The sequence below is a fragment of the Nicotiana sylvestris genome, chromosome 9 (assembly GCF_000393655.2).
Source record: "Nicotiana sylvestris chromosome 9, ASM39365v2, whole genome shotgun sequence".
Lineage (NCBI taxonomy): Eukaryota > Viridiplantae > Streptophyta > Magnoliopsida > Solanales > Solanaceae > Nicotiana > Nicotiana sylvestris.
The window spans coordinates 188085521-188103298 of NC_091065.1; positions in this window are offsets into that span (position 1 = coordinate 188085521).

Below are 17778 nucleotides of genomic sequence, written 5' to 3' on the forward strand. Positions count from 1 at the left end.
ATACACAGTGTAATTTTTCGTAATATTCCGGTGAAGGGTGGTTATACAAAGGTGGCTTCGCCCCTGTCTCCCCTTCACACACCTGAAACGCATTAAAGACTTTACTGGAAGATTTGAAAATATTTCAAAGATTATTTCTTGAGGAATTGACCATGTTTTTGTGGCATTGTCCATCTTCTTCACGGTGTAAAAGGCGGCACAAATTGTGTCGATGCCTTATTAATGTTTGGCAAACCTTATTCTACCATATAATTAGGAAAATATAAGTAGAAAAACTTTTGCTTCTCCTTATATAATACAAACTGGACTACAAAAAGGATACACGATGTCAAAAAAATTTCTTAGTATTTATATATATTTTTTATTTTTATTTTTAAACACCTGTCTTGTTAATTTTTTTTTTCCCTTCTTTGTCCTATCTATATCTATATCTATACTATATTAAAAACACGAAGGCACTTAGCGAAATGTCGTTCGCTTTTTTTACCCTTTAAGAATTAATTTTGCACTAGACAAAATAGTCATTTAACTCATTTTCCTAATATTAGGACTTGAAAATTAATTACTATATTTTAAGTATTAAATCATTCCTTATTTAAATTGGGTAGAAAATCCTAAAATTTAAGACTTTAAAATCAATTTAACTTTTACCTTATATTAATCACTTAAAAAAAACACCAACGTTTCCTTTCATTAACAAGAGATATATTACCTATTATATATTTTCTTAATTCTACAATATTAGTAAAATACTACTACCAGTGAATTAATATTTTCCTAGAATAGATTATTGAAACTTAAAACTAACGGGTTTTTTTTTCTCAATTATAAATAAATAAAAACTGTAGTCCTTAGAGTATGTGTCAAGTGGTATAAGAAATAATTTATTGAATAGTCAATTAATTATTTCTTAATATTTAACAATTAAATGAATTAAAATTTTACGCAATAAAATCTTTCTTATTTGAATTATGCAGAAAGTTCTACCATTTACAATTTTAAAACTGTTTAGAGTTTACTTTACACAAATCTATGTTTAGGAGTTTAAAATTAATTAAAATTTTACTTATTAATTTTTTTCTTATTTAAATTATGTAAAAAGTCCAAAACTTTTAAAAATATTAAGAGTTTATTTTATGTAAATCTTACACTTAAAAACTTATATTATATTAAAAGCGCAAAGGCCCTTGGCGAAATGTGTTCGTCTTTTTTACCCTTTTAAAATTAGAGTTCACCCTAGACAAAAAAGTTATTTAATTATCTTCCTAAGATTTAGGACCTTTAAATTAACTAAGTTTTTTAAGAATTTAAAATAAACTATATAACCATATTCTATTTACCAACGTCATATCTTTTAGACAAGATAATTACTTTCGCTGTTTTTTAATTTTGATACAAAGTTAGAAAGATTCTAAGTCTATATGAACGAATACTATGTATCTTGATTACAAAAAACAAATATTACCACCATGTAAGAAATAGATATATAGATTTTAAGGGGGAAAAAAGACTCAACCCGAGAAAAAAATCAGAACATATTTTAAATCTTTAAATCTCTTTGTTATATAAAAATAATTTATTTTCTACATAAAATATTTATTTTAGAATGTTGACAAATTAAATTAGGTTTTATTTATTATTCTTCATGGAAATGGAAAACTAATTATACTTACTTATAATCTATAGTCGTAATAAATATTGTTTACTAAACCTTCCTCTACATTAGAAAAATCAATTCTTTAAATATATAATTCTCTACTATATATCACGTAATTTTTATATTTAGCAAGTTTTTAAATTTGTAATATATTTTGTTATAAAAAGTAGCTTACCTTCAATTTTCTACTTAAAATATTTGTGTTAGAATCTTGAAGATAAATTAATTGTGAAAAAGTTACCATTTATTTTAAAGCTTCATTATTTTTTTGTATTCATTATTTGATAATTAATAAGAAAAATGTTATTATTTCCTTGTAGGGTGATTTTAGGAATGCACTATATCTCCTTTTCAAAAATTTAGGTTATTATTCAATTTTTCAAGCTTTTAATATTCTTAAGAAAAATAATAATTATTTAATTAATATTATTGGATGAAGATCTAAGAAAATTTTTTTAAAGAAAAACTTCCTGAAGACTGGCCTAATTAGGTGACTGAAGTTTTATGAAAAATTACATTATTTAGTAGATATATTTGGGAATGTAGTGACGCATCTACCGAATAAACAATTAGGTTAAATATTTATATCCAGTAGTTAAAGTCTATAATATTTTGATGAAATAAAAATTTTGACAAATTGTGACATAATATAATACTATCATTGGTCTAATTGATAGTCGAAATTTGTATTACTTGTATTCCAAAGAGATGTTAGACGAGATACAACAGCATGACATATTTATTTCTAATTTCACAAGATATTATATTATATAACTATTCAAGTATATTCATCATCTTTGTATGTTAAGAAAATATTGTTTCAATGTATACAATAATTGCCCTCTCTACTCAATTGATTGAATATAGTTGCGTGAAGCAGCATAAGTGCTAACCTGATCTAAGGAAGGAGGGGGAACGCGAAAGCAAGGCTATTCCGGGGCGTCAAGCGTCTGTAGGCCTATCAGCCATGAAGTACGCATAAGCGGGAATAGGCTAAAAGGACGGTTATAAGGCATCTAGAGGGCCTGTTTTCGGCTGGTCATAACCAGAACTCTTAGGTTAGGGGTCCGCCCTTAGCCCAGTACTTAATAAAGGGAGGCAAGGCGAACTTCTTCTACGTCGAATTCACGAAAATAATCATATGAGAAATCGTCTGATGAAGAGTTCCCTAGCTAGACGATTTTCCACGTGGAATGAATTATGAAAATAGTATGGCAGAATGGTATGATTATACGACTAGAGAACAGATAACCAGGAAAGAAAGGGAGAACCGACCGGGGCCTTGCCCTTACTTTAGCTTTAGGAAGAAATCCAAACTTTGGAGCTCAGCTTAGGGATCAGATATCGATATCGGAAGATCAGGCCCATCACTTCTTCTTGACTTCGATGATTTGCCTGCAGGAGGATCATCGAAGGTTGGAGAAAGAGATAGAAAGCTGACTAGAGTAGGGGGTAGAGGGGCTGTGTATATCTATTCCAATCGGGGTGATAGCTCGACTCGGCAAATGGGAGAAAGATCAAATCGCGCGGGAGAGGGGGTCCCACCCATAATCTAGATTCAAAGTCAAGGTCTTGTTCGGATATTGATCGTAGCAAGCGTCACTTCCTTCATTGGATGGATTCAGGCTTGCTTGTCTCGCTCTCATATTGGAAGGCTAGGTTTGGAACCCTCTAGGAACTGAATCGCTAGAAAGATCTCTTCTTTCGTTTAAACCAAGTGGACCCTAAACCAAAGCTTTGATCGCTGCGCTTCCCCCTTATTGTTAGTCCTCTTACCATACACCACTTCGAATGCTTACTTCCCCCCTTACTTAACATAGGCCGATTCACATCCTTTTTATAGGCAAACTCAGCAGTTGGAAGAACTTATCCCCCTTGCTCGGTCTCCCTTGCACTAAGCTCTTCAGCAAGTCTTCCAGTAAACCGACGACTGGAGTCTGGCCGTCCTGAGTGATAAGCACTACTAAACCTCAGTTCAGTGCCTAATTTCTTCCATAGCACCCTCTATTAGAGGGCAGACTGCTGTCTTGATCGGGCGTAATGCTCCCCCTTCGTCATAAGGCGTGCTTTCTCACCACCTAATGATGATCAAATCACGATCATGGGGTTGCCCGGTTCTAATTCCATATGAAGAATAGAATGGAAATCAAGACCCCGAAGCTTCTTTAGTTCCAGATGATGCGGATCCAATCTCATCTCCTGAGCTATACCTATAACTTATGCAAATTTTTCTTTTCCCGAACTTAGTTAATAAATAAGGCGAGATGGAGACCCTGATTTGGACCCTCGTGATCGAGCTTATGATTGTAAAGAACGCGGAGCCATAGTCAAACGATCCAAACCAGGTTGAGAGCGCCGAAGCTTATCCACCTGAAGCACTCACTTCAACTCCTGTCCTGCAGTGGAAGCTGTAGCCGGAAGCTTCACTGTGGAGGCTGGCGGTCAGATGGAGCTGATTAGATCCACAGCCGAGATGGGGCCATCCCTGGAGTCAAAGAGTTATCACCCGCTGTATCATTGACGCGGACGAGTTGCACTCAGTAAATGCGATTTATAAGTCGCAATTACATAATACGATGTATAGATCATGTTAATAGTTTAGTTTACCCTTTCAATGTGCAGCAAACATGATGAACAGCTTCAACATGAAAATACCACCTACATAATACTGTAGCTTACATTTTTGTTTTGATAAAACATGATTAATTTGCTCTAAATCTGAGTTCTTTTGTTTTTTTTTTGGGCTACTGCTTTTCAAGGATCTTATTCTATTAATTCTAGTTCTTCTACACTGAGTTCATATGACCCCTTTTGCACTTGCAAAATACTAAGGCTAAAGTTTCTACTAACATTTTTTCTTGATTTATTTCATTTAGGTAGCTATCAAATATTGTTAAGCTTTAGCTCTAAACAATATTTTTGGAGTTGTTGTATCTATTTGTCAAAAAACGGCCAATCCGTTACAACTATAGCCACAATAACTGTGCCGCAATCCAAAACTAGTTAGGGTCGGCTGATAAACATGCGATATTTGTTCCCTACATTGGTCAATAAAAAAGAAGAGAGCTGCAATAGCTACATTACCTGGATTAATTTTCTTCTAAACGACCTTAGTATGATCAATGCTTATTAGATAATGCGTTCATGTTAAGAATCTTAAGGTTGAAATCATAGAGCTTAAATTATGAATCCAACTATGTAACCAAGGTTACTATCATTCACACTAAGAATAAAAAAGGCAGTTTGGTACAGTAAGATCTGTCTATGCGCGAGATCCATGTATAAGAATGCAAAAAGGACAGTCCGGTGCACGAAGCATCCAGCATTTACACAGGGTTCAGGGAAGGGCTGCACCCCAAGGGGTGTAATGTAAGTAGCCTACCTTTGTTAGATTTTAGTTTTAATGATGAAAATTAATATAATTGCTTTTGGTGTAGGGACTCAAGGAAATCAATCAGGATCGAAGTGCAAAAGGAAGATCATAGATTAACGGGGATAAGCTGAAGGAAGAAATCAATCAGAGATTGACTGAAGCAATCAAGGAGAAGGAATCAGCGTTAAAAGGGGAAGAAGCACTGAAGATTCCGCAAAGATAATCAATTAGAAGCTATTACTGGAAGGTCCCAAATTTAAGGGAAACATAATCACCGAGAATCAAAAAATCCGACGGATATCAAGACTTAGAGATGGAAAGCCATCAAAGTCCACACATCAAAGAAGAGTAACTGAAATTAACCTTATTCTTAGAAAGAATCAATTCGTGATTCTTTTCAAGGATCAAATCTCTTGGGTTTGCAATCTCTGCCAGATTCTAAGGCCTCCTAGAAAGTATATATATGATCGCTCTGATATGGTGTCCATCTCATTCAAATAATTTGGTAGCCAATTTTGTTGACTTGGTTTGGTTTGGTAGTCAACCTTGTTGAATTGGTATGATTTGGTAGCCAATTTTATTAACTTGGTTTGGTTTGGTAGCCAACCTTGTTGAAATTGTGAAAAGGGTGTGCAAATTATCAAATATTGTAGGCTTTAGAGAGTGAGGTTTTGGCTATAAAAGGAGAGCTTTAACTCTCATTTCATCACACCAACAAAGAGAGAAAAGAGAGAGAGCAAGGTATTCCATAAACTATAAGAAAATAGGTTGTGAAGAAAAATAGAGTGTGAGAGATATTGTAGTGAGGTGGAAAAAACAAAAGAGTGTTTATTTCTTTTGAGAGTGTAGTGGTCTTAGGAGTATTTTTACTCGTTACTACACAGTGTAAAATTCTTCGCTATAGTGATATCAATTGCTCTTCTTGGCCGTGGTTTTTTCCCTTATTCAGAAGGGTTTTCACGTAAAATCTTGGTGTCATTATTGCTGCATTTCTATTCTTGCTGATTTAACCATAACTTAGTGTTTTGCGTTTATCACTAATACCGTGAATATTATTTTTACGGGGTTTATTCCCAACAAGTGGTATCAGAGCCAAGGTTCTGTCTGAGTATGCTCTGTGGTTGCAGCACAGTTTGAACTTTCACATCAGAAAAGAATTACTTTGGTCTCATAATAAATAGTATTTGTATTAGTGATAAACGATGGAAGCCAACACTAGTGGAATGGTTACTTTGAATGGCACAAATTATGCCATTTGGAAGGGCAAAATGGGAGATTTGCTCTATGTCAAGAATTTTCATCAACCTGTATTCACCACTATAAAGCCTGATAATAAATCAGATGAAGAGTGGAATCTATTACACATGCAGGTTTGCGGCTTTATTAGACAGTGGGTTGACGATAATATTTTGAACTATATTTCTGGGGAGACACATGCTCGGGCCCTATGGGAGCACCTTGAAAGTTTGTATGCTCTGAAAACTAGAAATAACAAAATGTTTCTGATAAAGCAGATGTTGGGTTTAAAATACCATGATGGTTCCGCGATGACAGATCATCTGAATAATGTTCAGGGGATCATGAACCAGTTATCTACTATGGGCATTAAATTTGATGAAGAAATTCAAGGCCTGTTTCTACTTGGTTCCCTACCAGATTCTTGGAAAATTTTTAGAACTTCATTATCAAATTCTGCTCCAGATGGTGTGATCTCTATGGATCTTGCCAAGAGCAGCCTTTTAAATGAAGAGATGAGAAGAAAATCTCAAGGTTCCTCCTCATCAGCTGTCTTGGTGAGTGACTCTAAGGGGAGAAGCAAGAATCGGGGTTCTCAAAATAGAGAACATAATAGAAGCAAATCCAGAAGCAGACTTAAAGATATTGAGTGCTATCATTGCGGGAAGAAAGGGCACACAAAGAAGTTTTGCCGGATTTTGAAAAAGGAGAATAGAGACAAGGAAGAACAGAAAGAAGATGGCAATCGTGTGGCCACCATCACTACAGAAGATCTTGTTATTGTCCTTGCTGCGGATCTGATAATTATTGCTTGTGATGAGTCAAGCTGGGTTGTGGACAGTAGTGCCGTATCTCATGTGACATCACGGAAGGAATTTTTCTCATCCTATACTCAGGGTGATTATGGAAATTTGAGTATGGGTAATGAGACTGTATCTAGGGTGGCTGGTGTTAGAACGATTTGATTGGAAACTAGTATTGGAACTAAACTAGTTTTAAACAATGTAAAGCATACACCTGATGTTCGCTTGCATTTGATCTCTGTTGGTGTTTTGGATGATGAGGGATATGTCAGTACCAATGGTGCTGGAAAGTGGAAGATCACTAAGGGTTCCATGATTGTGGCTCGTGGGGAAAAGCGTCGTGGTCTATACTGGACTACGGCCTCTACCTGTGTTGATATGGTGAATGCCGTTGAGAGCAATAACTCTTCAACGTTATGGCATAAGAGGCTTAGCCACATTAGTGAGAAAGGACTAAATGTTCTGGCCAAGAAGAAATTGTTGTCAAATTTTGAAAGTGCAAAATTAGAAAAATGTGAGCATTGCTTGGCTGGAAAACAAAAAAGAGTTTCTTTCCAGTCTCATCCTCCTTCAAGAAAGACAGAGTTGCTTGAGTTAGTGCATTCAGATTTATGTGGTCCAATGAAGGCAAGGACTTTGGGTGGTGCACTTTATTTTTCTACCTTTATTGATGAGTGCTCAAGGAAACTTTGGATCTACATCTTGAAGACCAAAGACCAAGTGTTGGGTGTCTTTAAGCAGTTTCAGGCTTCAGTTGAAAGAGAAACTGGAAAGAAGCTGAAGTGTATTCATACTGATAACGGTGGTGAATATTGTGGACCGATTGATGAATACTGCAAGGAACAGGGTATCAGACTCCAGAAGACTCCTCCTAAGACTCTTCAGCTTAATGGCTTAGCGGAAAGGATGAAAAGGACCTTGATGGAAAGAGTCAGATGTTTGCTTTCTGAAGCAAAGTTGCCGAATTCCTTTTGGGGCGAGGCTTTGTTGACCGTCGCACATGTTATTAATCTATCCCCTACAGTTGTTCCGCAAAGTGATGTTCCAAACAGAGTTTGGTATGGCAAGGATGTTTCCTATGACCACTTGAAAGTGTTTGGTTGCAAAGCTTTTGTACATGTGCCTAAAGATGAGAGGTCAAAATTAATTGCCAAGACAAGACAGTGGATCTTCATTGGTTATGGTCTTGATGAGTTTGGTTACAGGTTATATGATCCAATTGAGAAGAAGGTCGTGAGAAGTCGTGATGTTATCTTCGTAAAGGATCAAACCATTGAAGATATTAACAAAGTGAAGAATCTAAAATCTCCAAGTTCTGAAGGTTTAGTTAATCTTGATCAAGTTCCTCATACAAATGCGGATGACGTTGGTGGGCTCAATAATGATGGTGATGCCCAAAACCATATTCCAGATCAGCACATTGATGGTGATGGTGATAACAATGCGAATGTTGATGAGGTAGATGCTCCTACTCACGAAGCTGTGAACGGTTAGATATTCTACTCAAGAGGTCTTCTAGACCTCGTACTCCTTCCTCCTGTTATTCACCCAATGAGTATGTATTACTCACTGATGGGGAGAACCTGAATGTTATGCGGAGGCCATAGAGGATGAGCACAAGGATCAATGGATTGAAGCCATGCAAGATGAGATGAAATCTCTGTATGAGAACCATACTTATGAGTTGGTGAAATTGCCTAAGGGCATGAGAACTTTGAAAAACAAGTGGGTGTTCAAAGTTAAAGCTGAAGAACATAGTTTGAAGCCTAGATACAAAGCTAGATTGGTTGTCAAGGGATTTGGTCAAAGGAAAGGTATTGACTTTGAAGAAATATTTTCTCTTATCGTGAAAATGTCCTCCATTTGGACAGTTCTTGCTTTTTGTGCTAGTCTTGATTTGGAGATTGAGCAGATGGATGTGAAGACTGTTTTTCTTTACGATGACTTAGAAGAGGAGATTTATATGGAACAACTTGAGGGCTTCAAGGTAAAAGGTAAAGAAAATCTTGTATGTAAACTTAAGAAGAGTCTATACGGATTGAAGCAAGCTCCTAGACAGTGGTATAAGAAGCTTGAGTCTGTTATGGGGGAGCAAGACTACAAGAAGACTTCTTCAGATCAATGTGTGTTTGTACAAAGATTTTATGATGATGACTTTATCATCCTCTTGCTATATGTGGATGATATGTTGATTGTGGGCAAGAATGCTTCTAAGATTGACGAGTGGGTCATGCTAAGCAGATTTTGGGCATGAGAATTACTCGTTCGAGAAACGAAAGGAAGTTTTACTTGTCATAGGAGAAGTACATAGAACGTGTACTGGAGCGCTTCTATATGAAAAGTACTAAGTTGGTTCGCACACCCCTTCCTGGTCATTTGAAGTTGAGAAAGAAGATGTGTCCAACAACAACGGAGGAAAAAGAGAGAATGGCCAAGATTCCTTATTCCTCTACCGTCGGAAGTTTGATGTATGCAATGATATGCACTCGACCAGATATTGCTCATGCAGTCGGTGTTGTTAGCAGATTTCTCGAAAATCCAGGAAAAAAGCATTGGGAAGCTGTAAAATGGATAGACAGATGTTATGTCCTGTGTTTATCTAGTTTTTTACTTGAATTGTTTAAATTTGAAGTAAGCATCATTTGTAATTTTAAAAGTAAAATATGTTGACTAATACATGACATTACGCGTGGAGTAGATGGATTTATTTTTAACGCATATACAATCAAACCTCTTTATAACAGACTCGTTTGTTCCAGATATTTTTGGATGGTATAACGAATTACTGTTATAAAAAACATATATTATAACAGAACATAAAATTTGGTTCTGAAAAAACTTGATTTTTATAGTAAAGTACTGTTATATAAGGATGCGTATATGGTATTCGCTCTCTACCAGAAATTTTTTTCATCCCTAGAGCTTTAAATTTGAAACATCTGAGGAGAATTTCACCTATCAATCACACTCTTTTGGTGGTGAATAGATGGATATTGATGATCGGAGATGATGAACTTTTACATTATTAGTGCAATTATTTTTATATTATTAGTATAATTCAATCAATTATAACATATTATTATATTTTATAAATTACAAAATCAATCTTGTTTTGAATATATAATTCAATATTATAGTAAATCGATTATAATTGTCAATTAATGCACAAGAGTAGAACTCCAAAAGGCATAGAAATGTGAGGGTGGGCACAAGAGTTTGATTCTTATCTGTAAGGATTATGGAAAATCATTATTGAAATAATTTCAAACTGGAGTATTTTCTTGAGCATCAAATAGCCTAAAGTATACCTCTTTCATTTTAATTTATGTGTCACTAGTATTAGTATCGTACGGATGCGCGGACACTAATCATGTCAAATATTTAAGTTATTTGAATTGTATATAAATAATTTTAAAATTTACACTTTCTCAATAAATATAGATAATTATTGGATATTAACTACATGGAAAAAAAATTAACCATTTCTTCTATTTTTCTTTTTTAATATCATTCTTGCTGGTGTCATTGGATCCTAAAAATAGTCAGCAAGCAAAATAATAACTCATATTTATGGCAAAACAATCAAATGTTGAGATAATGAATGACTCTTTGGATAAGACTTAACTCTTTTACTACTACTTGAACTCTTATTTGGTGTGTTGATATCTCTTAAAAAATATTTCTTTCTTAAATTTCAGTTTCTAAAATATTATTTTTCAATAATAATTATTTTTATAATAATGTAATTGAAAATATTATTCTTAATTCAAAACTCATTTTAGTTGGCTATCTAAAAATATAAAAAACTCTTTAGCTAGTGAATTGTTTTTACTCCATTTTGATATTTGACATTATTCATATTAAATATCTGAGTTATTTGAAATATATGTAAATAACCTTAACATTTAAACCTTCTAAATAATTATGGATAATTGTCAGATATTAATTAAGAAATACTACATGAAAAAAAACTAACATTTTCTCCATTCTCGTAGTGATAATTTTATTTTTGCACTATTCTTATAGGTGTAATTAGAACCTAAAAATAGCCACAAAGTGAAATGATAACTCACATTTATGACAAAGCACAAAGGTTAACACGATATAAACGATTCTTTGATTACGGCATTACTCTTATACTACGACTTGAACTCTTATTTGGTATGATTTTATCTTTCAAAAACTATTTCTATTTTGAAATTTCAATTTCTAAAACTTTATATATTTTAATAATGATTATCTTTATAATGATGCAAGTGAAGATATTATCCTTAATTTAAAATTCACTTTAATCGGCTATCTAAAAATTTAAATTATTCTTTGGTCTAATTTATTTCAGTATGACTCCACATTAAGTTTATCGATATCTCTAGCCCCATAATTTGAATTTTTAATACCCTATATATACAAAAAATTTGTTCTTTGAATCATTAAATGTTAAATTAGTTGATTATTATTATAAATATTCCATATATTGTCTTAAAATTATCAAATAGTTTATTTTTCGACACCATACTTGGCTTAACCTCAATGCAAACTACTCAAATTGCATTCCAATTCAAATTTGAATATCATATCAGTTTGTTAGTAATAGAGATATTTTTAAAAATGACACATAATGTAAATTAAAAAAATATTCTAAGATATCCTTATCTTATAATCTATGTATTTGAGTTGAAACAAAAATATTTGAAATCGATGAGATTAACTTTCAAATATTTTATACTCAACAAAGATTAAACATAAGAAGAAATTTGCTATCATTTTTTATTTCTAGTTTTAACATTTTTTTTCAATATTTATTTTCTTTTATCTTATTTTTTATGTCATTATTTCTTTTGTTACAAAAAATTAATTTATTTCATTATAAAAGGATAAGTTTTAATAAAAATTGTTTACATATGAACTTAAATTATATTTTTAGTCTTTGGTTGAAATTATTTTATAATTTTCTTTTGGCTTTATCTAATAAGCCGAAATAGGTGCTCACTCGACCACTTAAATAAAAAAAATTAAATGATGTATAACTTATATATAATCCATATATAATATGTGTATAATCGTGTGTTGTCGGTATATCATCTATTTATATTAGCTATAAATAGTAAACAATAAATATGGTCGAATATTATAAAATATTCCATAAGATTTCGGTTTTTTGAGTTTATCCATCATATAACTTCTATTATAATAATTTTAAAACTCTCTACTAATATTCAGAAATATCTTATCTTTTTATTATATTTGAATTAAAAAAAAAAGTAAAGACGTTTTTCAAAATAGTTTGTTTATATTTTTTTAAAAATATATTTCAAGTCATACCAATTTTTTCTTTATATATACTCTTTGTTACACTTAAAAGTCGCTATAGAAACTATCAATTAGAAACCAATTTCTCTCTTGTTGAGTTTGAAAAAAAACTTTCACATAATCTAATGATTCAAAACTAAGTTTTTCAACAAAAAAAATATTATACCCTTACAATATTGGCTTGACTACAGCTAAATAAAGGGGTTTCAGCTTATACTCTTCAATTTCTTGAATGTGCTAAATTAAAATTAATGGTAGCAATTGTATAGTCAAAGTTTTGTTATTTGTTTGATGTCCATTTATGCAAATTGACTCTTCAAACAAAGATTCTTCAAGAAGAAAAAGGAAACAACTTTTTTTCTTAATATTGACTGATTTTGTGATGTTTCTTTCTCCAGCATGTATGTTTACTTTATTATATATGTAAGTTAACTTTTATTTGGTTTTGTAATGTCAAGACATTAAAACAGACCCGGTCGTGATGGCGCCTATCGTGAAACTAGGCCAGCCGACACAATTCCTAAATCTATCCATTTTTTTCTATAACAGTCATTTTAAGCCATTAATTAACAAGAAATCTTATAGTATATGTCTAAATAACCAGTGCGGAACAAATATACAAGCCCGACGTTGGGGTGTCATAGGTCACGAGCATCTACTAAGGTCTGAATACAATGAAGAGTCTGAAAATAAACTAAAAACAGTCTAAGGAAGACAAGAGGGAGAAGAGCAGGGATGCGAACGTCGGGCAGCTACCTTGCTAACTCCGATGACTCTGCCACTGAGCAATCAACACCCGCTACCGGGTTCAGAAATACTGAATCTGCACACAAGGTGCAGAGAGTAATGTGAGTACGCCAACTCAGTAAGTAATAAAAGTAAATGAAAGCTGAGCAGTAAGAAAACACATAATTTCACGTCATAGCACTACAACAAATACCGTATATTTCTCAAAAATAGTACAAAAACCATTTACTTCGTAAATCAAGATCAGTTTCAGTAAAACCTTTTATAACAACTTTCAATAGTTTCAAATGAGTGATAAAACAGTGAGTAAAAATAATAGAAATGTAAACAGCTCCTCGGGCAAAACATGTATCATAAACCACCCCTTGGGCATAATATCAACAGAACCAGCCCCTTGGGCTACCTCACAATCATTCATAATCAGCCCTCGGGCATAACATGAATCAAGAACCGCCCCTCGGGCAAAATATGGATCAAGAACAGCCCCTCAGGCAATAATATGAAACAACAACAGCCCCCGGGCTACATCATATCACTCACACTAGGTACCCACGCTCACTGGGGGTGTACAGACTCCTGGAGGGGCCCCTTACGGCCCAAGCGCAATAACAAGCCATCTCGTGGCATAATCAAATAGGCTCTCAGCCTCATATCAACAAGCTACCTCATGGCGTAACAAATCAGGCCCTCGACCTCAAAATCATGAATCAGTATAACACTACTGCGGTGCGCAGCCCGATCCCATAGTGTCCTCACAACACATGCCCTCGACCTCACTCAGTCAGAAATCTCTCATGCCACTCGGACAACAGTAAAACATGATGATCAACCCAAAATATCATTTAAAATATCAAAACGGAGTAAATATGGCTGAGTTATGAAAACAGTAGAATACAGCATGACTAAGTACAAATATGAAGTCAAAATAGTGAGGAAAGGTCCAAAATAGTTGGCACAAGGTCCAAATATGACATTCAGCCCAAAACATGATAATGCTTTCCAAAACACAATGATATCAAACAGTTTTCAATCAAATACGCGATTTAATAGTCATACGGGGCGGACTAAGTCACAATCCCAACGGTGCACGACCCCACGCTCGTCATCTAGCGTGTGTGTCACCTCAAAGTAGCACAATGATGTAAAATCAGGGTTTCATACCCTCAGGACATCATTTACAATCATTACTTACCTCAATCTGAGCAAAATCCTACTCTGAAATGCCTTTTCCCCTTGAATCGGCCTCCAATCGATCCAAATCTAGCCACAGTTAATTCAATCCAGTCAATACTAATTATAGGAATTAATTCCATATGAAAATACTAATTTTCCAACAAAATCCGAACTTAACTCAAAATTTGTCCGTGGGGCCCAGGTCTCGGAATACGACAAAACTCACAAAATACGATAACTCATTCAATACGAGTCCAACCATACTAATTTTACTCAAATCCGACTCCAATCAATGTTCAAATCTTGAAAATTCATTTATTTTTTTTGAAGATTTTACAAAAATCCCAATTTCTTACACCTAAATCCGAAATAATTGATGAATATGGACATGGATTTATGAAATATAATCACTTTCGGATATAGAACACTTACCCAAGTCGAAGTCGTGAAAACCCCCTTTGGAATCGCCTAAATCCGAGACTCAAAACTCAAAATGAGTAAAAGTGGCTAACTCTCGTGTTTAAGAATCTGTCCAGGCAAGTTGCATTTGTTATTTGAGACTTATAAACCGCATTTGATACATGCGATTTCGCCTCTGTCCTAGAAAAAAAAGCATTACCAGCCTTCAGTAAATCAATCATAACTTTCTGTACAAATATCCAAATAATAAACGGTTTCACTTTCTGGAAACTAGACACCAAGAGCTACAACTTTAATATGTTGCTCATCACCTAGTTCCTTATAGATAACGAGATATAAGCTCCCAAAGTAGCCTACTCGCATCAGAAATTTCTGGAAAATTTTCAAAACAGCTTGACCAGCCTTCAGTCAGTCGATCATAACTTTCTGTACATCTATCCAAATGATGAATAGTTTACTTTCCTGGTAACTAGCATGAAAGGGCTACAACTTTCATGTTTTGCAAATTTTCATAATTGTAACGACCCGACCGGTCGTTTTGAGCTTTTGCATTTTGCTCGTCAGTTCTCGGGCATGACTTGCCTCGTGTGGTGTATTATGACTTATGTAAATCATTGGTGTTGGGTTTCGGGGAAATCGGAACGAATTTGGAAGAACAATTCTCAATTTGTAGCTTGAAATTTGAAAGATTTGACTTGTTTGTATATGATCTCGGATTGGAAATTTTAGGATTTGATTAGCTCTGTTGGATGATTTGGGACTTAGGAGCGTGATCGGAATGCATTTTGGAAGTCCGTGGAAGGTTTAAGATTGAATTGGCGAAATTGAGATTTCGGCGTTTTCTGGTTGATAGGCGAGATTTTGATATAGAGGTCGGAATGGAATTCCGAGAGTGGAAGTAGCTTCGTTGTGTCATTTGGGATGTGTGTGCAAAATTTCAGGTCATTCGAACGAGATTTGGTAGACCTTTTGATCGAAAGCATATTTTAAGAGTTCTTGGAGTTCTTAGGCTTAAATCCTATGTTAAATTGGTGATTTGATGTTGTTGCGAGTGTTCCGAAGTTTAGAACAAGTTTGAACGATGTCATAGGATATGTTGGTACAATTGGTTTGAAGTTCCGAGAGTTCCGGGTAGGTTCCGGGATGTTTTAAGCCGAAAATCATAGCTATAGCAGGTCCAAAAGGGTTGCAGGCCTCGGAACCGACCCGCGCGGTCCGCACAAAAAAAGGTTGGCCGCGGTATGTGTTGTGCGGACCGCACAAAATACTGTGTGGCCGCGGTGGGAAACATTTCACTGGTCCTATTTCAGAAGCTCATATCGTTTGATCTACAAGGAATTTTGAGATGATTCAAAAACAAAAGTTGTATACCTTCGTGTCTTGTTTCCATAAAGGTAAAGATATCGCAATTTGGACATTTGTAGCGAAAGTTATGGCCAAAATACTAAAGCATGTCACTACAGAGGAAAGCATGTGCGGCCGCGGTTGTTTTTGTGCGGACCGCAGTAGATTTTGTGCGGTCCGCAGAGGTGAAAATCTGTGGGGTACTTTATAAATACGAGGTTTTGGGTTTTATTTGATATTTTGACCTAGAAAGCTTGGATTTTGGCGATTTTGCGAAGGTTTTTCAAGAAATTCATCGGGGTAAGTGATTCTAACTCAGATTTGGCTAGAGTACATGAATCTATCATTGAATTCATCATTTCATTCGTGATTTGGGATGGAATTTGGGAAGAAAATTGTGAAATCTTTCAAAAATGTAAAATGATGATTTGAAGGATCAAATGACATCGGAATTGGATAATTTTCGTATGGTTAGACTCGTAAGAGTATAAGGATTCTAGTTTTGTGAATTTTGTCAAATTTCGAGATGTGGACCCGGGGTCGGGTTTGACCAATTTCTGGATTTTTGTGGTAATTCGATTATTTTCGCTTGGGCTTTGTTCCCTTAGCATATTATGACGTATTTGTTCTGATTCTGGATAGATTCGACGCGCGTGGAGGCCGATTCGAGGAGCAAAGGCATCGCGAGTTAGAGATTTAGTCGGTTCGAGGTGAGTAACGATTGTAAATGATGCTCTGAGGGTTTGAAACTCCGGATTGCACATCGTAGTGTTATTTTAAAAATTGTGGTATTTAAATATATTGTAGTATTTGTGTGGTTATAAAAATTTTATGACTTCTAGCATTAAACATGCCATAATATTTTTTTAAAATATAAAAAATTCTCGTTAAGAGTAATTATGAAGTGTAAAATTAATTATTTTCAAAAATTTATTTATTCTTTTTTGAACGAAAAGAATAAGAAATAATTAGTGCATTTTTTGAATGACAATTGATCATTTATCTTATCATTTAGGAATAATTATTTTACAAATGGCGTAATACATAGTAACTGCATTTGTGATTTATAAGTCGCATGAAACATTAATGCGATGTCAAAATCATGCGATTTATAGGCTGTATTTAGTTATTGGGATTATAAGGCGCATTTATTAATTGCGATTTATACGTCAAATTTGTCAAATGCTATATATAAGTCGCATTTAGCAATTGCGATTACAAGTCCTGTTTAATAAATATCATTTGCATTTGACTTTTAATTTACAGGTTCGAATTGTGAAATCAGATAATGATACTTACCATAGGATAGGTTATCTACATCTTACTACCTTGGGCTACGATCCTTCGTGAACGCATGATAATTTGTGCATAGGTTACTATTTTTTAATATAATATTGGTTGAGTATAGTATAATTAAAGAAAGAAATGGCAAAATTTCATATTAAGGCAATAAGTGATTCTAGCCTAGCATGCTGCACAGAATTCAAGTAAGGCATGTTGAATCAATTAAAGCAATTAAGTCACTTAGACATGCTTTCATAAGCTAACAACAAGCTTAATAGTGCAAGAAATAGAAACAGGAAAGGAAACATACTAGTAATTACTTAAGAAAACCGGATTTCCAACAATTAGCACAAGTACGCACTCGTCACCTCACGTACAAGGCATTTCAATTACCAAATATACCAATCCTAAGGGAAGGTCCCCCACACAAG